General features: G+C 36.0%; 23 non-coding genes across 23 annotated transcripts; 11 read left to right on the top strand and 12 right to left on the bottom strand.

Moving 5' to 3' along the window:
- Positions 1 to 45: 45 nt before the first annotated feature.
- LOC149129811 (5S ribosomal RNA) lies at positions 46 to 164 on the bottom strand. The gene has a single exon (XR_016239341.1). It is a non-coding gene; the product is annotated as a 5S ribosomal RNA (ribosomal RNA).
- A 694-nt stretch (positions 165 to 858) lies between these two features.
- On the top strand, positions 859 to 977 carry LOC149129810 (5S ribosomal RNA). Its single transcript, XR_016239871.1, has one exon. It is a non-coding gene; the product is annotated as a 5S ribosomal RNA (ribosomal RNA).
- Positions 978 to 1,933: 956 nt separating this feature from the next.
- Positions 1,934 to 2,052, bottom strand: LOC149129809 (5S ribosomal RNA). Its single transcript, XR_016239614.1, has one exon. It is a non-coding gene; the product is annotated as a 5S ribosomal RNA (ribosomal RNA).
- A 694-nt stretch (positions 2,053 to 2,746) lies between these two features.
- On the top strand, positions 2,747 to 2,865 carry LOC149129808 (5S ribosomal RNA). Its single transcript, XR_016239870.1, has one exon. It is a non-coding gene; the product is annotated as a 5S ribosomal RNA (ribosomal RNA).
- A 958-nt stretch (positions 2,866 to 3,823) lies between these two features.
- On the bottom strand, positions 3,824 to 3,942 carry LOC149129807 (5S ribosomal RNA). Its single transcript, XR_016239613.1, has one exon. It is a non-coding gene; the product is annotated as a 5S ribosomal RNA (ribosomal RNA).
- A 694-nt stretch (positions 3,943 to 4,636) lies between these two features.
- On the top strand, positions 4,637 to 4,755 carry LOC149129806 (5S ribosomal RNA). Its single transcript, XR_016239869.1, has one exon. It is a non-coding gene; the product is annotated as a 5S ribosomal RNA (ribosomal RNA).
- Positions 4,756 to 5,709: 954 nt separating this feature from the next.
- Positions 5,710 to 5,828, bottom strand: LOC149129805 (5S ribosomal RNA). The gene has a single exon (XR_016239378.1). It is a non-coding gene; the product is annotated as a 5S ribosomal RNA (ribosomal RNA).
- Positions 5,829 to 6,522: 694 nt separating this feature from the next.
- LOC149129804 (5S ribosomal RNA) lies at positions 6,523 to 6,641 on the top strand. The gene has a single exon (XR_016239868.1). It is a non-coding gene; the product is annotated as a 5S ribosomal RNA (ribosomal RNA).
- A 964-nt stretch (positions 6,642 to 7,605) lies between these two features.
- On the bottom strand, positions 7,606 to 7,724 carry LOC149129803 (5S ribosomal RNA). The gene has a single exon (XR_016239612.1). It is a non-coding gene; the product is annotated as a 5S ribosomal RNA (ribosomal RNA).
- A 694-nt stretch (positions 7,725 to 8,418) lies between these two features.
- LOC149129802 (5S ribosomal RNA) lies at positions 8,419 to 8,537 on the top strand. The gene has a single exon (XR_016239431.1). It is a non-coding gene; the product is annotated as a 5S ribosomal RNA (ribosomal RNA).
- A 942-nt stretch (positions 8,538 to 9,479) lies between these two features.
- LOC149129801 (5S ribosomal RNA) lies at positions 9,480 to 9,598 on the bottom strand. The gene has a single exon (XR_016239611.1). It is a non-coding gene; the product is annotated as a 5S ribosomal RNA (ribosomal RNA).
- Positions 9,599 to 10,292: 694 nt separating this feature from the next.
- LOC149129800 (5S ribosomal RNA) lies at positions 10,293 to 10,411 on the top strand. Its single transcript, XR_016239867.1, has one exon. It is a non-coding gene; the product is annotated as a 5S ribosomal RNA (ribosomal RNA).
- Positions 10,412 to 11,381: 970 nt separating this feature from the next.
- Positions 11,382 to 11,500, bottom strand: LOC149129799 (5S ribosomal RNA). Its single transcript, XR_016239610.1, has one exon. It is a non-coding gene; the product is annotated as a 5S ribosomal RNA (ribosomal RNA).
- Positions 11,501 to 12,194: 694 nt separating this feature from the next.
- LOC149129798 (5S ribosomal RNA) lies at positions 12,195 to 12,313 on the top strand. Its single transcript, XR_016239866.1, has one exon. It is a non-coding gene; the product is annotated as a 5S ribosomal RNA (ribosomal RNA).
- A 956-nt stretch (positions 12,314 to 13,269) lies between these two features.
- On the bottom strand, positions 13,270 to 13,388 carry LOC149129797 (5S ribosomal RNA). The gene has a single exon (XR_016239609.1). It is a non-coding gene; the product is annotated as a 5S ribosomal RNA (ribosomal RNA).
- A 694-nt stretch (positions 13,389 to 14,082) lies between these two features.
- LOC149129796 (5S ribosomal RNA) lies at positions 14,083 to 14,201 on the top strand. The gene has a single exon (XR_016239864.1). It is a non-coding gene; the product is annotated as a 5S ribosomal RNA (ribosomal RNA).
- A 994-nt stretch (positions 14,202 to 15,195) lies between these two features.
- LOC149129795 (5S ribosomal RNA) lies at positions 15,196 to 15,314 on the bottom strand. The gene has a single exon (XR_016239608.1). It is a non-coding gene; the product is annotated as a 5S ribosomal RNA (ribosomal RNA).
- A 694-nt stretch (positions 15,315 to 16,008) lies between these two features.
- LOC149129794 (5S ribosomal RNA) lies at positions 16,009 to 16,127 on the top strand. The gene has a single exon (XR_016239863.1). It is a non-coding gene; the product is annotated as a 5S ribosomal RNA (ribosomal RNA).
- Positions 16,128 to 17,087: 960 nt separating this feature from the next.
- On the bottom strand, positions 17,088 to 17,206 carry LOC149129793 (5S ribosomal RNA). Its single transcript, XR_016239607.1, has one exon. It is a non-coding gene; the product is annotated as a 5S ribosomal RNA (ribosomal RNA).
- Positions 17,207 to 17,900: 694 nt separating this feature from the next.
- Positions 17,901 to 18,019, top strand: LOC149129792 (5S ribosomal RNA). The gene has a single exon (XR_016239862.1). It is a non-coding gene; the product is annotated as a 5S ribosomal RNA (ribosomal RNA).
- A 970-nt stretch (positions 18,020 to 18,989) lies between these two features.
- On the bottom strand, positions 18,990 to 19,108 carry LOC149129791 (5S ribosomal RNA). Its single transcript, XR_016239606.1, has one exon. It is a non-coding gene; the product is annotated as a 5S ribosomal RNA (ribosomal RNA).
- Positions 19,109 to 19,802: 694 nt separating this feature from the next.
- On the top strand, positions 19,803 to 19,921 carry LOC149129790 (5S ribosomal RNA). Its single transcript, XR_016239861.1, has one exon. It is a non-coding gene; the product is annotated as a 5S ribosomal RNA (ribosomal RNA).
- Positions 19,922 to 20,869: 948 nt separating this feature from the next.
- LOC149129789 (5S ribosomal RNA) lies at positions 20,870 to 20,988 on the bottom strand. Its single transcript, XR_016239604.1, has one exon. It is a non-coding gene; the product is annotated as a 5S ribosomal RNA (ribosomal RNA).
- Positions 20,989 to 20,994: the final 6 nt, after the last annotated feature.

Below are 20,994 nucleotides of genomic sequence, written 5' to 3'. Positions count from 1 at the left end.
TGTTTAAATTAATTTTTAAAAAAGTTTTAAAAGAAGCAAAAAAAATGCTTACAGCACCTAGGGTTCCCAAGTGGTCACCCATCTATGTACTAACTAGGCTCGATGTTGCTTAACTTCGGTGATCGGACGAGAACCGGTGTTTTCAACGTGATATGGCCGTAAACATCAGAGAAGTAAATTTTAATGTATTTATTCTATAATATCATACTAAAGCAATTTTATTTTTCAGAACATTTGATTTCTTTCAATTTATATAGAAATTGAGGCTTTAACATTTATTTTTTTGCAACTTAAAAGCGAAAAATACGGCCGCACATATATTCATTATTTCTCATTTGCGCGATCAGTATCAATGCTGGTTATAATCTGTAAATAAATTGGTGCTATTTTATATCCGACCCAATGGATATAACGGTCGTATAACGTCATTACACCGGCATATAATAACATTGTTTCGAAAGCACTGGCGCACAAAATGTGAATTGTTTTCTGGTAAAGATGAACGTGTATAACGGGTGCCAAGCAAATAAAAACTTAAATGACCGTAAGAGTGAGAAGGAAAATAGGGAAAGTTCATAAGTCGTTAAAGTGTGCAATGTATAGGTAGTAGTATATGATGTGAATGATTAGTAAGTGTTGTTGCCAGCGTTTAACTGTTCAGCACTGTGAAGGTGAACGATAATTTGTTTTTTATAGAAAGATCGCTAAGATGGCACTGTGAAGATGAAAGATAATGTCTTTTTACCGAAGGATTGCCAAGTTATATACAAAGTGAAAGAAAGAAAAATACATTCTAAAAAATGAAAATGATTTAGTATAAGTTTATAGAATAAATAGATTAAAATTTACTGTTTAGATGTTTACGGCCATATCACGTTGAAAGCACCGGTTCTCGTCCGATCACCGAAGTTAAGCAACATCGAGCCTAGTTAGTACTTAGATGGGTGACCGCTTGGGAACCCTAGGTGCTGTAAGCATTCTTTTTCTTTTTAATTTACACAAGCTGTAAATTTTAACAAGCATTAAAACAGCGGATTCAATTTATTTTCATCAGGACTTATTCTTTGTAAGCCTGGCACTTATTATATCGGCCACTTTTTGCCGAACCGCTAAGTTACAGGGACGTATACACACCACCATCGGTTGTCATGCGATGTTGGGGAACAGACACAAACATATACACGCACATACATACATATATATATATATATATATATATATATATATATATATATACACATGTATACACATGTATACGACGGGCTTCTTTCAGTTTCCGTCTACCAAAACCACTCATAAGGCTTTGGTCGTCCCGAGACTATAGTAGAAGACACTTGCCCAAGGTGCCACGCAGTGGGTCTGAACCCGGAACCATGTGGTTGGAAAAGTTAAGCATCCCAACGGGCATCATCTGGCACCTCGGTAAGTCGAGTTGCAAACAATGACTAAAAGTTCGTGCTTAGTGGTCCAGTCCCTACAAACATATCGAATGCCAGAGGTTGAAAGAGATAGTTCACTGCCAGTTCCCAGAACAAGCATATGAATTTTTTTAGAAACTAACGCAACTATTATCTCCCTTTATAGAGTCACAGAATATGCAAATCGTTTGAATTATGGGAGAGAATGCTTTACACTATTTGTTCCTGTTCTCTCAGGTTGATGGTTGTTCAACAGTGAACATGACATGAAAGCTATTTTCAATATCTTCACGGGAAAACTTTTCAGCTGCACGATCATCACTGTCAACAAGTTTCATGGATAAGTAGTAGTCTTACAAGAGGTTCCCACCCGCTGAATTTTGGTTAATCTGCGTATGCTTTCTGTATTTCATATTGAAAGTAAATCGAATCCACTTTCTTTTATCATATTACATTGTCAAAATTCAATTTGTTTAAATTAATTTTTAAAAAAATGTTAAAAGAAGCCAAAAAAATGCTTACAGCACCTAGGGTTCCCAAGCGGTCACCCATCTAAGTACTAACTAGGCTCGATGTTGCTTAACTTCGGTGATCGGACGAGAACCGGTGTTTTCAACGTGATATGGCCGTAAACATCAGAGAAGTAAATTTTAATGTATTTATTCTATAATATCATACTAAAGCAATTTTATTTTTCAGAACATTTGATTTCTTTCAATTTATATAGAAATTGAGGCTTTAACATTTATTTTTTTGCAACTTAAAAGCGAAAAATACGGCCGCACATATATTCATTATTTCTCATTTGCGCGATCAGTATCAATGCTGGTTATAATCTGTAAATAAATTGGTGCTATTTTATATCCGACCCAATGGATATAACGGTCGTATAACGTCATTACACCGGCATATAATAACATTGTTTCGAAAGCACTGGCGCACTTAATGTGAATTGTTTTCTGGTAAAGATGAACGTGTATAACGGGTGCCAAGCAAATAAAAACTTAAATGACCGTAAGAGTGAGAAGGAAAATAGGGAAAGTTAATAAGTCGTTAAAGTGTGCAATGTATAGGTAGTAGTATATGATGTGAATGATTAGTAAGTGTTGTTGCCAGCGTTTAACTGTTCAGCACTGTGAAGGTGAACGATAATTTGTTTTTTATAGAAAGATCGCTAAGATGGCACTGTGAAGATGAAAGATAATGTCTTTTTACCGAAGGATTGCCAAGTTATATACAAAGTGAAAGAAAGAAAAATACATTCTAAAAAATGAAAATGATTTAGTATAAGTTTATAGAATAAATAGATTAAAATTTACTGTATAGATGTTTACGGCCATATCACGTTGAAAGCACCGGTTCTCGTCCGATCACCGAAGTTAAGCAACATCGAGCCTAGTTAGTACTTAGATGGGTGACCGCTTGGGAACCCTAGGTGCTGTAAGCATTCTTTTTCTTTTTAATTTACACAAGCTGTAAATTTTAACAAGCATTAAAACAGCGGATTCAATTTATTTTCATCAGGACTTATTCTTTGTAAGCCTGGCACTTATTATATCGGCCACTTTTTGCCGAACCGCTAAGTTACAGGGACGTATACACACCACCATCGGTTGTCATGCGATGTTGGGGAACAGACACAAACATATACACGCACATACATACATATATATATATATATATATATATATATATATATATATATATACACATGTATACACATGTATACGACGGGCTTCTTTCAGTTTCCGTCTACCAAAACCACTCATAAGGCTTTGGTCGTCCCGAGACTATAGTAGAAGACACTTGCCCAAGGTGCCACGCAGTGGGTCTGAACCCGGAACCATGTGGTTGGAAAAGTTAAGCATCCCAACGGGCATCATCTGGCACCTCGGTAAGGCGAGTTGCAAACAATGACTAAAAGTTCGTGCTTAGTGGTCCAGTCCCTACAAACATATCGAATGCCAGAGGTTGAAAGAGATAGTTCACTGCCAGTTCCCAGAACAAGCATATGAATTTTTTTAGAAACTAACGCAACTATAATCTCCCTTTATAGAGTCACAGAATATGCAAATCGTTTGAATTATGGGAGAGAATGCTTTACACTATTTGTTCCTGTTCTCTCAGGTTGATGGTTGTTCAACAGTGAACATGACATGAAAGCTATTTTCAATATCTTCACGGGAAAACTTTTCAGCTGCACGATCATCACTGTCAACAAGTTTCATGGATAAGTAGTAGTCTTACAAGAGGTCCCCACCCGCTGAATTTTGGTTAATCTGCGTATGCTTTCTGTATTTCATATTGAAAGTAAATCGAATCCACTTTCTTTTATCATATTACGTTGTCAAAATTCAATTTGTTTAAATTAATTTTTAAAAAAATGTTAAAAGAAGCCCCAAAAATGCTTACAGCACCTAGGGTTCCCAAGCGGTCACCCATCTAAGTACTAACTAGGCTCGATGTTGCTTAACTTCGGTGATCGGACGAGAACCGGTGTTTTCAACGTGATATGGCCGTAAACATCAGAGAAGTAAATTTTAATGTATTTATTCTATAATATCATACTAACGCAATTTTATTTTTCAGAACATTTGATTTCTTTCAATTTATATAGAAATTGAGGCTTTAACATTTATTTTTTTGCAACTTAAAAGCGAAAAATACGGCCGCACATATATTCATTATTTCTCATTTGCGAGATCAGTATCAATGCTGGTTATAATCTGTAAATAATTTGGTGCTATTTTATATCCGACCCAATGGATATAACGGTCGTATAACGTCATTACACCGGCATATAATAACATTGTTTCGAAAGCACTGGCGCACTTAATGTGAATTGTTTTCTGGTAAAGATGAACGTGTATAACGGGTGCCAAGCAAATAAAAACTTAAATGACCGTAAGAGTGAGAAGGAAAATAGGGAAAGTTAATAAGTCGTTAAAGTGTGCAATGTATAGGTAGTAGTATATGATGTGAATGATTAGTAAGTGTTGTTGCCAGCGTTTAACTGTTCAGCACTGTGAAGGTGAACGATAATTTGTTTTTTATAGAAAGATCGCTAAGATGGCACTGTGAAGATGAAAGATAATGTCTTTTTACCGAAGGATTGCCAAGTTATATACAAAGTGAAAGAAAGAAAAATACATTCTAAAAAATGAAAATGATTTAGTATAAGTTTATAGAATAAATAGATTAAAATTTACTGTATAGATGTTTACGGCCATATCACGTTGAAAGCACCGGTTCTCGTCCGATCACCGAAGTTAAGCAACATCGAGCCTAGTTAGTACTTAGATGGGTGACCGCTTGGGAACCCTAGGTGCTGTAAGCATTCTTTTTCTTTTTAATTTACACAAGCTGTAAATTTTAACAAGCATTAAAACAGCGGATTCAATTTATTTTCATCAGGACTTATTCTTTGTAAGCCTGGCACTTATTATATCGGCCACTTTTTGCCGAACCGCTAAGTTACAGGGACGTATACACACCACCATCGGTTGTCATGCGATGTTGGGGAACAGACACAAACATATACACGCACATACATACATATATATATATATATATATATATATATATATATATATACACATGTATACACATGTATACGACGGGCTTCTTTCAGTTTCCGTCTACCAAAACCACTCATAAGGCTTTGGTCGTCCCGAGACTATAGTAGAAGACACTTGCCCAAGGTGCCACGCAGTGGGTCTGAACCCGGAACCATGTGGTTGGAAAAGTTAAGCATCCCAACGGGCATCATCTGGCACCTCGGTAAGGCGAGTTGCAAACAATGACTAAAAGTTCGTGCTTAGTGGTCCAGTCCCTACAAACATATCGAATGCCAGAGGTTGAAAGAGATAGTTCACTGCCAGTTCCCAGAACAAGCATATGAATTTTTTTAGAAACTAACGCAACTATTATCTCCCTTTATAGAGTCACAGAATATGCAAATCGTTTGAATTATGGGAGAGAATGCTTTACACTATTTGTTCCTGTTCTCTCAGGTTGATGGTTGTTCAACAGTGAACATGACATGAAAGCTATTTTCAATATCTTCACGGGAAAACTTTTCAGCTGCACGATCATCACTGTCAACAAGTTTCATGGATAAGTAGTAGTCTTACAAGAGGTCCCGACCCGCTGAATTTTGGTTAATCTGCGTATGCTTTCTGTATTTCATATTGAAAGTAAATCGAATCCACTTTCTTTTATCATATTACATTGTCAAAATTCAATTTGTTTAAATTAATTTTTAAAAAAATGTTAAAAGAAGCCAAAAAAATGCTTACAGCACCTAGGGTTCCCAAGCGGTCACCCATCTAAGTACTAACTAGGCTCGATGTTGCTTAACTTCGGTGATCGGTCGAGAACCGGTGTTTTCAACGTGATATGGCCGTAAACATCAGGGAAATAAATTTTAATGTATTTATTCTATAATATCATACTAAAGCAATTTTATTTTTCAGAACATTTGATTTCTTTCAATTTATATAGAAATTGAGGCTTTAACATTTATTTTTTTGCAACTTAAAAGCGAAAAATACGGCCGCACATATATTCATTATTTCTCATTTGCGCGATCAGTATCAATGCTGGTTATAATCTGTAAATAAATTGGCGCTATTTTATATCCGACCCAATGGATATAACGGTCGTATAACGTCATTACACCGGCATATAATAACATTGTTTCGAAAGCACTGGCGCACAAAATGTGAATTGTTTTCTGGTAAAGATGAACGTGTATAACGGGTGCCAAGCAAATAAAAACTTAAATGACCGTAAGAGTGAGAAGGAAAATAGGGAAAGTTAATAAGTCGTTAAAGTGTGCAATGTATAGGTAGTAGTATATGATGTGAATGATTAGTAAGTGTTGTTGCCAGCGTTTAACTGTTCATCACTGTGAAGGTGAACGATAATTTGTTTTTTATAGAAAGATCGCTAAGATGGCACTGTGAAGATGAAAGATAATGTCTTTTTACCGAAGGATTGCCAAGTTATATACAAAGTGAAAGAAAGAAAAATACATTCTAAAAAATGAAAATGATTTAGTATAAGTTTATAGAATAAATAGATTAAAATTTACTGTATAGATGTTTACGGCCATATCACGTTGAAAGCACCGGTTCTCGTCCGATCACCGAAGTTAAGCAACATCGAGCCTAGTTAGTACTTAGATGGGTGACCGCTTGGGAACCCTAGGTGCTGTAAGCATTCTTTTTCTTTTTAATTTACACAAGCTGTAAATTTTAACAAGCATTAAAACAGCGGATTCAATTTATTTTCATCAGGACTTATTCTTTGTAAGCCTGGCACTTATTATATCGTCCACTTTTTGCCGAACCGCTAAGTTACAGGGACGTATACACACCACCATCGGTTGTCATGCGATGTTGGGGAACAGACACAAACATATACACGCACATACATACATATATATATATATATATATATATATATATATATATATATATATATATACACATGTATACACATGTATACGACGGGCTTCTTTCAGTTTCCGTCTACCAAAACCACTCATAAGGCTTTGGTCGTCCCGAGACTATAGTAGAAGACACTTGCCCAAGGTGCCACGCAGTGGGTCTGAACCCGGAACCATGTGGTTGGAAAAGTTAAGCATCCCAACGGGCATCATCTGGCACCTCGGTAAGGCGAGTTGCAAACAATGACTAAAAGTTCGTGCTTAGTGGTCCAGTCCCTACAAACATATCGAATACCAGAGGTTGAAAGAGATAGTTCACTGCCAGTTCCCAGAACAAGGATATGAATTTTTTTAGAAACTAACGCAACTATTATCTCCCTTTATAGAGTCACAGAATATGCAAATCGTTTGAATTATGGGAGAGAATGCTTTACACTATTTGTTCCTGTTCTCTCAGGTTGATGGTTGTTCAACAGTGAACATGACATGAAAGCTATTTTCAATATCTTCACGGGAAAACTTTTCAGCTGCACGATCATCACTGTCAACAAGTTTCATGGATAAGTAGTAGTCTTACAAGAGGTTCCCACCCGCTGAATTTTGGTTAATCTGCGTATGCTTTCTGTATTTCATATTGAAAGTAAATCGAATCCACTTTCTTTTATCATATTACATTGTCAAAATTCAATTTGTTTAAATTAATTTTTAAAAAAATGTTAAAAGAAGCAAAAAAAATGCTTACAGCACCTAGGGTTCCCAAGCGGTCACCCATCTAAGTACTAACTAGGCTCGATGTTGCTTAACTTCGGTGATCGGACGAGAACCGGTGTTTTCAACGTGATATGGCCGTAAACATCAGAGAAGTAAATTTTAATGTATTTATTCTATAATATCATACTAAAGCAATTTTATTTTTCAGAACATTTGATTTCTTTCAATTTATATAGAAATTGAGGCTTTAACATTTATTTTTTTGCAACTTAAAAGCGAAAAATACGGCCGCACATATATTCATTATTTCTCATTTGCGCGATCAGTATCAATGCTGGTTATAATCTGTAAATAAATTGGTGCTATTTTATATCCGACCCAATGGATATAACGGTCGTATAACGTCATTACACCGGCATATAATAACATTGTTTCGAAAGCACTGGCGCACAAAATGTGAATTGTTTTCTGGTAAAGATGAACGTGTATAACGGGTGCCAAGCAAATAAAAACTTAAATGACCGTAAGAGTGAGAAGGAAAATAGGGAAAGTTAATAAGTCGTTAAAGTGTGCAATGTATAGGTAGTAGTATATGATGTGAATGATTAGTAAGTGTTGTTGCCAGCGTTTAACTGTTCAGCACTGTGAAGGTGAACGATAATTTGTTTTTTATAGAAAGATCGCTAAGATGGCACTGTGAAGATGAAAGATAATGTCTTTTTACCGAAGGATTGCCAAGTTATATACAAAGTGAAAGAAAGAAAAATACATTCTAAAAAATGAAAATGATTTAGTATAAGTTTATAGAATAAATAGATTAAAATTTACTGTATAGATGTTTACGGCCATATCACGTTGAAAGCACCGGTTCTCGTCCGATCACCGAAGTTAAGCAACATCGAGCCTAGTTAGTTCTTAGATGGGTGACCGCTTGGGAACCCTAGGTGCTGTAAGCATTCTTTTTCTTTTTAATTTACACAAGCTGTAAATTTTAACAAGCATTAAAACAGCGGATTCAATTTATTTTCATCAGGACTTATTCTTTGTAAGCCTGGCACTTATTATATCGTCCACTTTTTGCCGAACCGCTAAGTTACAGGGACGTATACACACCACCATCGGTTGTCATGCGATGTTGGGGAACAGACACAAACATATACACGCACATACATACATATATATATATATATATATATATATACACATGTATACACATGTATACGACGGGCTTCTTTCAGTTTCCGTCTACCAAAACCACTCATAAGGCTTTGGTCGTCCCGAGACTATAGTAGAAGACACTTGCCCAAGGTGCCACGCAGTGGGTCTGAACCCGGAACCATGTGGTTGGAAAAGTTAAGCATCCCAACGGGCATCATCTGGCACCTCGGTAAGGCGAGTTGCAAACAATGACTAAAAGTTCGTGCTTAGTGGTCCAGTCCCTACAAACATATCGAATGCCAGAGGTTGAAAGAGATAGTTCACTGCCAGTTCCCAGAACAAGCATATGAATTTTTTTAGAAACTAACGCAACTATTATCTCCCTTTATAGAGTCACAGAATATGCAAATCGTTTGAATTATGGGAGAGAATGCTTTACACTATTTGTTCCTGTTCTCTCAGGTTGATGGTTGTTCAACAGTGAACATGACATGAAAGCTATTTTCAATATCTTCACGGGAAAACTTTTCAGCTGCACGATCATCACTGTCAACAAGTTTCATGGATAAGTAGTAGTCTTACAAGAGGTCCCCACCCGCTGAATTTTGGTTAATCTGCGTATGCTTTCTGTATTTCATATTGAAAGTAAATCGAATCCACTTTCTTTTATCATATTACATTGTCAAAATTCAATTTGTTTAAATTAATTTTTAAAAAAATGTTAAAAGAAGCCAAAAAAATGCTTACAGCACCTAGGGTTCCCAAGCGGTCACCCATCTAAGTACTAACTAGGCTCGATGTTGCTTAACTTCGGTGATCGGACGAGAACCGGTGTTTTCAACGTGATATGGCCGTAAACATCAGAGAAGTAAATTTGAATGTATTTATTCTATAATATCATACTAAAGCAATTTTATTTTTCAGAACATTTGATTTCTTTCAATTTATATAGAAATTGAGGCTTTAACATTTATTTTTTTGCAACTTAAAAGCGAAAAATACGGCCGCACATATATTCATTATTTCTCATTTGCGCGATCAGTATCAATGCTGGGTATAATCTGTAAATAAATTGGTGCTATTTTATATCCGACCCAATGGATATAACGGTCGTATAACGTCATTACACCGGCATATAATAACATTGTTTCGAAAGCACTGGCGCACAAAATGTGAATTGTTTTCTGGTAAAGATGAACGTGTATAACGGGTGCCAAGCAAATAAAAACTTAAATGACCGTAAGAGTGAGAAGGAAAATAGGGAAAGTTAATAAGTCGTTAAAGTGTGCAATGTATAGGTAGTAGTATATGATGTGAATGATTAGTAAGTGTTGTTGCCAGCGTTTAACTGTTCATCACTGTGAAGGTGAACGATAATTTGTTTTTTATAGAAAGATCGCTAAGATGGCACTGTGAAGATGAAAGATAATGTCTTTTTACCGAAGGATTGCCAAGTTATATACAAAGTGAAAGAAAGAAAAATACATTCTAAAAAATGAAAATGATTTAGTATAAGTTTATAGAATAAATAGATTAAAATTTACTGTATAGATGTTTACGGCCATATCACGTTGAAAGCACCGGTTCTCGTCCGATCACCGAAGTTAAGCAACATCGAGCCTAGTTAGTACTTAGATGGGTGACCGCTTGGGAACCCTAGGTGCTGTAAGCATTCTTTTACTTTTTAATTTACACAAGCTGTAAATTTTAACAAGCATTAAAACAGCGGATTCAATTTATTTTCATCAGGACTTATTCTTTGTAAGCCTGGCACTTATTATATCGTCCACTTTTTGCCGAACCGCTAAGTTACAGGGACGTATACACACCACCATCGGTTGTCATGCGATGTTGGGGAACAGACACAAACATATACACGCACATACATACATATATATATATATATATATATATATATATATATATATATATATATATATATATACACATGTATACACATGTATACGACGGGCTTCTTTCAGTTTCCGTCTACCAAAACCACTCATAAGGCTTTGGTCGTCCCGAGACTATAGTAGAAGACACTTGCCCAAGGTGCCACGCAGTGGGTCTGAACCCGGAACCATGTGGTTGGAAAAGTTAAGCATCCCAACGGGCATCATCTGGCACCTCGGTAAGGCGAGTTGCAAACAATGACTAAAAGTTCGTGCTTAGTGGTCCAGTCCCTACAAACATATCGAATGCCAGAGGTTGAAAGAGATAGTTCACTGCCAGTTCCCAGAACAAGCATATGAATTTTTTTAGAAACTAACGCAACTATTATCTCCCTTTATAGAGTCACAGAATATGCAAATCGTTTGAATTATGGGAGAGAATGCTTTACACTATTTGTTCCTGTTCTCTCAGGTTGATGGTTGTTCAACAGTGAACATGACATGAAAGCTATTTTCAATATCTTCACGGGAAAACTTTTCAGCTGCACGATCATCACTGTCAACAAGTTTCATGGATAAGTAGTAGTCTTACAAGAGGTTCCCACCCGCTGAATTTTGGTTAATCTGCGTATGCTTTCTGTATTTCATATTGAAAGTAAATCGAATCCACTTTCTTTTATCATATTACATTGTCAAAATTCAATTTGTTTAAATTAATTTTTAAAAAAATGTTAAAAGAAGCAAAAAAAATGCTTACAGCACCTAGGGTTCCCAAGCGGTCACCCATCTAAGTACTAACTAGGCTCGATGTTGCTTAACTTCGGTGATCGGACGAGAACCGGTGTTTTCAACGTGATATGGCCGTAAACATCAGAGAAGTAAATTTTAATGTATTTATTCTATAATATCATACTAAAGCAATTTTATTTTTCAGAACATTTGATTTCTTTCAATTTATATAGAAATTGAGGCTTTAACATTTATTTTTTTGCAATTTAAAAGCGAAAAATACGGCCGCACATATATTCATTATTTCTCATTTGCGCGATCAGTATCAATGCTGGTTATAATCTGTAAATAAATTGGTGCTATTTTATATCCGACCCAATGGATATAACGGTCGTATAACGTCATTACACCGGCATATAATAACATTGTTTCGAAAGCACTGGCGCACTTAATGTGAATTGTTTTCTGGTAAAGATGAACGTGTATAACGGGTGCCAAGCAAATAAAAACTTAAATGACCGTAAGAGTGAGAAGGAAAATAGGGAAAGTTAATAAGTCGTTAAAGTGTGCAATGTATAGGTAGTAGTATATGATGTGAATGATTAGTAAGTGTTGTTGCCAGCGTTTAACTGTTCAGCACTGTGAAGGTGGACGATAATTTGTTTTTTATAGAAAGATCGCTAAGATGGCACTGTGAAGATGAAAGATAATGTCTTTTTACCGAAGGATTGCCAAGTTATATACAAAGTGAAAGAAAGAAAAATACATTCTAAAAAATGAAAATGATTTAGTATAAGTTTATAGAATAAATAGATTAAAATTTACTGTATAGATGTTTACGGCCATATCACGTTGAAAGCACCGGTTCTCGTCCGATCACCGAAGTTAAGCAACATCGAGCCTAGTTAGTACTTAGATGGGTGACCGCTTGGGAACCCTAGGTGCTGTAAGCATTCTTTTTCTTTTTAATTTACACAAGCTGTAAATTTTAACAAGCATTAAAACAGCGGATTCAATTTATTTTCATCAGGACTTATTCTTTGTAAGACTGGCACTTATTATATCGGCCACTTTTTGCCGAACCGCTAAGTTACAGGGACGTATACACACCACCATCGGTTGTCATGCGATGTTGGGGAACAGACACAAACATATACACGCACATACATACATATATATATATATATATATATATATATATATATATATATACACATGTATACACATGTATACGACGGGCTTCTTTCAGTTTCCGTCTACCAAAACCACTCATAAGGCTTTGGTCGTCCCGAGACTATAGTAGAAGACACTTGCCCAAGGTGCCACGCAGTGGGTCTGAACCCGGAACCATGTGGTTGGAAAAGTTAAGCATCCCAACGGGCATCATCTGGCACCTCGGTAAGGCGAGTTGCAAACAATGACTAAAAGTTCGTGCTTAGTGGTCCAGTCCCTACAAACATATCGAATGCCAGAGGTTGAAAGAGATAGTTCACTGCCAGTTCCCAGAACAAGCATATGAATTTTTTTAGAAACTAACGCAACTATTATCTCCCTTTATAGAGTCACAGAATATGCAAATCGTTTGAATTATGGGAGAGAATGCTTTACACTATTTGTTCCTGTTCTCTCAGGTTGATGGTTGTTCAACAGTGAACATGACATGAAAGCTATTTTCAATATCTTCACGGGAAAACTTTTCAGCTGCACGATCATCACTGTCAACAAGTTTCATGGATAAGTAGTAGTCTTACAAGAGGTCCCCACCCGCTGAATTTTGGTTAATCTGCGTATGCTTTCTGTATTTCATATTGAAAGTAAATCGAATCCACTTTCTTTTATCATATTACGTTGTCAAAATTCAATTTGTTTAAATTAATTTTTAAAAAAATGTTAAAAGAAGCCCAAAAAATGCTTACAGCACCTAGGGTTCCCAAGCGGTCACCCATCTAAGTACTAACTAGGCTCGATGTTGCTTAACTTCGGTGATCGGACGAGAACCGGTGTTTTCAACGTGATATGGCCGTAAACATCAGAGAAGTAAATTTTAATGTATTTATTCTATAATATCATACTAACGCAATTTTATTTTTCAGAACATTTGATTTCTTTCAATTTATATAGAAATTGAGGCTTTAACATTTATTTTTTTGCAACTTAAAAGCGAAAAATACGGCCGCACATATATTCATTATTTCTCATTTGCGCGATCAGTATCAATGCTGGTTATAATCTGTAAATAAATTGGTGCTATTTTATATCCGACCCAACGGATATAACGGTCGTATAACGTCATTACACCGGCATATAATAACATTGTTTCGAAAGCACTGGCGCACTTAATGTGAATTGTTTTCTGGTAAAGATGAACGTGTATAACGGGTGCCAAGCAAATAAAAACTTAAATGACCGTAAGAGTGAGAAGGAAAATAGGGAAAGTTAATAAGTCGTTAAAGTGTGCAATGTATAGGTAGTAGTATATGATGTGAATGATTAGTAAGTGTTGTTGCCAGCGTTTAACTGTTCAGCACTGTGAAGGTGAACGATAATTTGTTTTTTATAGAAAGATCGCTAAGATGGCACTGTGAAGATGAAAGATAATGTCTTTTTACCGAAGGATTGCCAAGTTATATACAAAGTGAAAGAAAGAAAAATACATTCTAAAAAATGAAAATGATTTAGTATAAGTTTATAGAATAAATAGATTAAAATTTACTGTATAGATGTTTACGGCCATATCACGTTGAAAGCACCGGTTCTCGTCCGATCACCGAAGTTAAGCAACATCGAGCCTAGTTAGTACTTAGATGGGTGACCGCTTGGGAACCCTAGGTGCTGTAAGCATTCTTTTTCTTTTTAATTTACACAAGCTGTAAATTTTAACAAGCATTAAAACAGCGGATTCAATTTATTTTCATCAGGACTTATTCTTTGTAAGCCTGGCACTTATTATATCGTCCACTTTTTGCCGAACCGCTAAGTTACAGGGACGTATACACACCACCATCGGTTGTCATGCGATGTTGGGGAACAGACACAAACATATACACGCACATACATACATATATATATATATATATATATATATATATATATATATATATATATATATATATATATATATATATATATATATATATACACATGTATACACATGTATACGACGGGCTTCTTTCAGTTTCCGTCTACCAAAACCATTCATAAGGCTTTGGTCGTCCCGAGACTATAGTAGAAGACACTTGCCCAAGGTCCCACGCAGTGGGTCTGAACCCGGAACCATGTGGTTGGAAAAGTTAAGCATCCCAACGGGCATCATCTGGCACCTCGGTAAGGCGAGTTGCAAACAATGACTAAAAGTTCGTGCTTAGTGGTCCAGTCCCTACAAACATATCGAATGCCAGAGGTTGAAAGAGATAGTTCACTGCCAGTTCCCAGAACAAGCATATGAATTTTTTTAGAAACTAACGCAACTATTATCTCCCTTTATAGAGTCACAGAATATGCAAATCGTTTGAATTATGGGAGAGAATGCTTTACACTATTTGTTCCTGTTCTCTCAGGTTTATGGTTGTTCAACAGTGAACATGACATGAAAGCTATTTTCAATATCTTCACGGGAAAACTTTTCAGCTGCACGATCATCACTGTCAACAAGTTTCATGGATAAGTAGTAGTCTTACAAGAGGTCCCCACCCGCTGAATTTTGGTTAATCTGCGTATGCTTTCTGTATTTCATATTGAAAGTAAATCGAATCCACTTTCTTTTATCATATTACATTGTCAAAATTCAATTTGTTTAAATTAATTTTTAAAAAAATGTTAAAAGAAGCCAAAAAAATGCTTACAGCACCTAGGGTTCCCAAGCGGTCACCCATCTAAGTACTAACTAGGCTCGATGTTGCTTAACTTCGGTGATCGGACGAGAACCGGTGTTTTCAACGTGATATGGCCGTAAACATCAGAGAAGTAAATTTTAATGTATTTATTCTATAATATCATACTAAAGCAATTTTATTTTTCAGAACATTTGATTTCTTTCAATTTATATAGAAATTGAGGCTTTAACATTTATTTTTTTGCAACTTAAAAGCGAAAAATACGGCCGCACATATATTCATTATTTCTCATTTGCGCGATCAGTATCAATGCTGGTTATAATCTGTAAATAAATTGGTGCTATTTTATATCCGACCCAATGGATATAACGGTCGTATAACGTCATTACACCGGCATATAATAACATTGTTTCGAAAGCACTGGCGCACTTAATGTGAATTGTTTTCTGGTAAAGATGAACGTGTATAACGGGTGCCAAGCAAATAAAAACTTAAATGACCGTAAGAGTGAGAAGGAAAATAGGGAAAGTTCATAAGTCGTTAAAGTGTGCAATGTATAGGTAGTAGTATATGATGTGAATGATTAGTAAGTGTTGTTGCCAGCGTTTAACTGTTCAGCACTGTGAAGGTGAACGATAATTTGTTTTTTATAGAAAGATCGCTAAGATGGCACTGTGAAGATGAAAGATAATGTCTTTTTACCGAAGGATTGCCAAGTTATATACAAAGTGAAAGAAAGAAAAATACATTCTAAAAAATGAAAATGATTTAGTATAAGTTTATAGAATAAATAGATTAAAATTTACTGTATAGATGTTTACGGCCATATCACGTTGAAAGCACCGGTTCTCGTCCGATCACCGAAGTTAAGCAACATCGAGCCTAGTTAGTACTTAGATGGGTGACCGCTTGGGAACCCTAGGTGCTGTAAGCATTCTTTTTCTTTTTAATTTACACAAGCTGTAAATTTTAACAAGCATTAAAACAGCGGATTCAATTTATTTTCATCAGGACTTATTCTTTGTAAGCCTGGCACTTATTATATCGGCCACTTTTTGCCGAACCGCTAAGTTACAGGGACGTATACACACCACCATCGGTTGTCATGCGATGTTGGGGAACAGACACAAACATATACACGCACATACATACATATATATATATATATATATATATATATATATATATATATATATACACATGTATACACATGTATACGACGGGCTTCTTTCAGTTTCCGTCTACCAAAACCACTCATAAGGCTTTGGTCGTCCCGAGACTATAGTAGAAGACACTTGCCCAAGGTGCCACGCAGTGGGTCTGAACCCGGAACCATGTGGTTGGAAAAGTTAAGCATCCCAACGGGCATCATCTGGCACCTCGGTAAGGCGAGTTGCAAACAATGACTAAAAGTTCGTGCTTAGTGGTCCAGTCCCTACAAACATATCGAATGCCAGAGGTTGAAAGAGATAGTTCACTGCCAGTTCCCAGAACAAGCATATGAATTTTTTTAGAAACTAACGCAACTATAATCTCCCTTTATAGAGTCACAGAATATGCAAATCGTTTGAATTATGGGAGAGAATGCTTTACACTATTTGTTCCTGTTCTCTCAGGTTGATGGTTGTTCAACAGTGAACATGACATGAAAGCTATTTTCAATATCTTCACGGGAAAACTTTTCAGCTGCACGATCATCACTGTCAACAAGTTTCATGGATAAGTAGTAGTCTTACAAGAGGTCCCCACCCGCTGAATTTTGGTTAATCTGCGTATGCTTTCTGTATTTCATATTGAAAGTAAATCGAATCCACTTTCTTTTATCATATTACATTGTCAAAATTCAATTTGTTTAAATTAATTTTTAAAAAAATGTTAAAAGAAGCCAAAAAAATGCTTACAGCACCTAGGGTTCCCAAGCGGTCACCCATCTAAGTACTAACTAGGCTCGATGTTGCTTAACTTCGGTGATCGGACGAGAACCGGTGTTTTCAACGTGATATGGCCGTAAACATCAGAGAAGTAAATTTTAATGTATTTATTCTATAATATCATACTAAAGCAATTTTATTTTTCAGAACATTTGATTTCTTTCAATTTATATAGAAATTGAGGCTTTAACATTTATTTTTTTGCAACTTAAAAGCGAAAAATACGGCCGCACATATATTCATTATTTCTCATTTGCGCGATCAGTATCAATGCTGGTTATAATCTGTAAATAAATTGGTGCTATTTTATATCCGACCCAATGGATATAACGGTCGTATAACGTCATTACACCGGCATATAATAACATTGTTTCGAAAGCACTGGCGCACAAAATGTGAATTGTTTTCTGGTAAAGATGAACGTGTATAACGGGTGCCAAGCAAATAAAAACTTAAATGACCGTAAGAGCGAGAAGGAAAATAGGGAAAGTTCATAAGTCGTTAAAGTGTGCAATGTATAGGTAGTAGTATATGATGTGAATGATTAGTAAGTGTTGTTGCCAGCGTTTAACTGTTCAGCACTGTGAAGGTGAACGATAATTTGTTTTTTATAGAAAGATCGCTAAGATGGCACTGTGAAGATGAAAGATAATGTCTTTTTACCGAAGGATTGCCAAGTTATATACAAAGTGAAAGAAAGAAAAATACATTCTAAAAAATGAAAATGATTTAGTATAAGTTTATAGAATAAATAGATTAAAATTTACTGTATAGATGTTTACGGCCATATCACGTTGAAAGCACCGGTTCTCGTCCGATCACCGAAGTTAAGCAACATCGAGCCTAGTTAGTACTTAGATGGGTGACCGCTTGGGAACCCTAGGTGCTGTAAGCATTCTCTTTCTTTTTAATTTACACAAGCTGTAAATTTTAACAAGCATTAAAACAGCGGATTCAATTTATTTTCATCAGGACTTATTCTTTGTAAGCCTGGCACTTATTATCGTCCACTTTTTGCCGAACCGCTAAGTTACAGGGACGTATACACACCACCATCGGTTGTCATGCGATGTTGGGGAACAGACACAAACATATACACGCACATACATACATACATATATATATATATATATATATATATATATATATATATATATATATATATATACACATGTATACACATGTATACGACGGGCTTCTTTCAGTTTCCGTCTACCAAAACCACTCATAAGGCTTTGGTCGTCCCGAGACTATAGTAGAAGACACTTGCCCAAGGTGCCACGCAGTGGGTCTGAACCCGGAACCATGTGGTTGGAAAAGTTAAGCATCCCAACGGGCATCATCTGGCACCTCGGTAAGGCGAGTTGCAAACAATGACTAAAAGTTCGTGCTTAGTGGTCCAGTCCCTACAAACATATCGAATGCCAGAGGTTGAAAGAGATAGTTCACTGCCAGTTCCCAGAACAAGCATATGAATTTTTTAAGAAACTAACGCAACTATTATCTCCCTTTATAGAGTCACAGAATATGCAAATCGTTTGAATTATGGGAGAGAATGCTTTACACTATTTGTTCCTGTTCTCTCAGGTTGATGGTTGTTCAACAGTGAACATGACATGAAAGCTATTTTCAATATCTTCACGGGAAAACTTTTCAGCTGCACGATCATCACTGTCAACAAGTTTCATGGCTAAGTAGTAGTCTTACAAGAGGTTCCCACCCGCTGAATTTTGGTTAATCTGCGTATGCTTTCTGTATTTCATATTGAAAGTAAATCGAATCCACTTTCTTTTATCATATTACATTGTCAAAATTCAATTTGTTTAAATTAATTTTTAAAAAAATGTTAAAAGAAGCCAAAAAAATGCTTACAGCACCTAGGGTTCCCAAGCGGTCACCCATCTAAGTACTAACTAGGCTCGATGTTGCTTAACTTCGGTGATCGGACGAGAACCGGTGTTTTCAACGTGATATGGCCGTAAACATCAGAGAAGTAAATTTTAATGTATTTATTCTATAATATCATACTAAAGCAATTTTATTTTTCAGAACATTTGATTTCTTTCAATTTATATAGAAATTGAGGCTTTAACATTTATTTTTTTGCAACTTAAAAGCGAAAAATACGGCCGCACATATATTCATTATTTCTCATTTGCGCGATCAGTATCAATGCTGGTTATAATCTGTAAATAAATTGGTGCTATTTTATATCCGACCCAATGGATATAACGGTCGTATAACGTCATTACACCGGCATATAATAACATTGTTTCGAAAGCACTGGCGCACTTAATGTGAATTGTTTTCTGGTAAAGATGAACGTGTATAACGGGTGCCAAGCAAATAAAAACTTAAATGACCGTAAGAGTGAGAAGGAAAATAGGGAAAGTTAATAAGTCGTTAAAGTGTGCAATGTATAGGTAGTAGTATATGATGTGAATGATTAGTAAGTGTTGTTGCCAGCGTTTAACTGTTCAGCACTGTGAAGGTGAACGATAATTTGTTTTTCATAGAAAGATCGCTAAGATGGCACTGTGAAGAAGAAAGATAATGTCTTTTTACCGAAGGATTGCCAAGTTATATACAAAGTGAAAGAAAGAAAAATACATTCTAAAAAATGAAAATGATTTAGTATAAGTTTATAGAATAAATAGATTAAAATTTACTGTATAGATGTTTACGGCCATATCACGTTGAAAGCACCGGTTCTCGTCCGATCACCGAAGTTAAGCAACATCGAGCCTAGTTAGTACTTAGATGGGTGACCGCTTGGGAACCCTAGGTGCTGTAAGCATTCTTTTTCTTTTTAATTTACACAAGCTGTAAATTTTAACAAGCATTAAAACAGCGGATTCAATTTATTTTCATCAGGACATATTCTTTGTAAGCCTGGCACTTATTATATCGGCCACTTTTTGCCGAACCGCTAAGTTACAGGGACGTATACACACCACCATCGGTTGTCATGCGATGTTGGGGAACAGACACAAACATATACACGCACATACATACATATATTTATATATATATATATATATATATATACACATGTATACACATGTATACGACGGGCTTCTTTCAGTTTCCGTCTACCAAAACCACTCATAAGGCTTTGGTCGTCCCGAGACTATAGTAGAAGACACTTGCCCAAGGTGCCACGCAGTGGGTCTGAACCCGGAACCATGTGGTTGGAAAAGTTAAGCATCCCAACGGGCATCATCTGGCACCTCGGTAAGGCGAGTTGCAAACAATGACTAAAAGTTCGTGCTTAGTGGTCCAGTCCCTACAAACATATCGAATGCCAGAGGTTGAAAGAGATAGTTCACTGCCAGTTCCCAGAACAAGCATATGAATTTTTTTAGAAACTAACGCAACTATTATCTCCCTTTATAGAGTCACAGAATATGCAAATCGTTTGAATTATGGGAGAGAATGCTTTACACTATTTGTTCCTGTTCTCTCAGGTTGATGGTTGTTCAACAGTGAACATGACATGAAAGCTATTTTCAATATCTTCACGGGAAAACTTTTCAGCTGCACGATCATCACTGTCAACAAGTTTCATGGATAAGTAGTAGTCTTACAAGAGGTCCCCACCCGCTGAATTTTGGTTAATCTGCGTATGCTTTCTGTATTTCATATTGAAAGTAAATCGAATCCACTTTCTTTTATCATATTACATTGTCAAAATTCAATTTGTTTAAATTAATTTTTAAAAAAATGTTAAAAGAAGCCAAAAAAATGCTTACAGCACCTAGGGTTCCCAAGCGGTCACCCATCTAAGTACTAACTAGGCTCGATGTTGCTTAACTTCGGTGATCGGACGAGAACCGGTGTTTTCAACGTGATATGGCCGTAAACATCAGA

This window comes from Octopus bimaculoides, unplaced genomic scaffold, assembly GCF_046866305.1.
Source record: "Octopus bimaculoides isolate indiv1 unplaced genomic scaffold, ASM4686630v1 contig39, whole genome shotgun sequence".
Lineage (NCBI taxonomy): Eukaryota > Metazoa > Mollusca > Cephalopoda > Octopoda > Octopodidae > Octopus > Octopus bimaculoides.
Note: the sequence above shows the minus strand (reverse complement) of the source record. Positions and strands in the feature narration are given on the sequence as shown.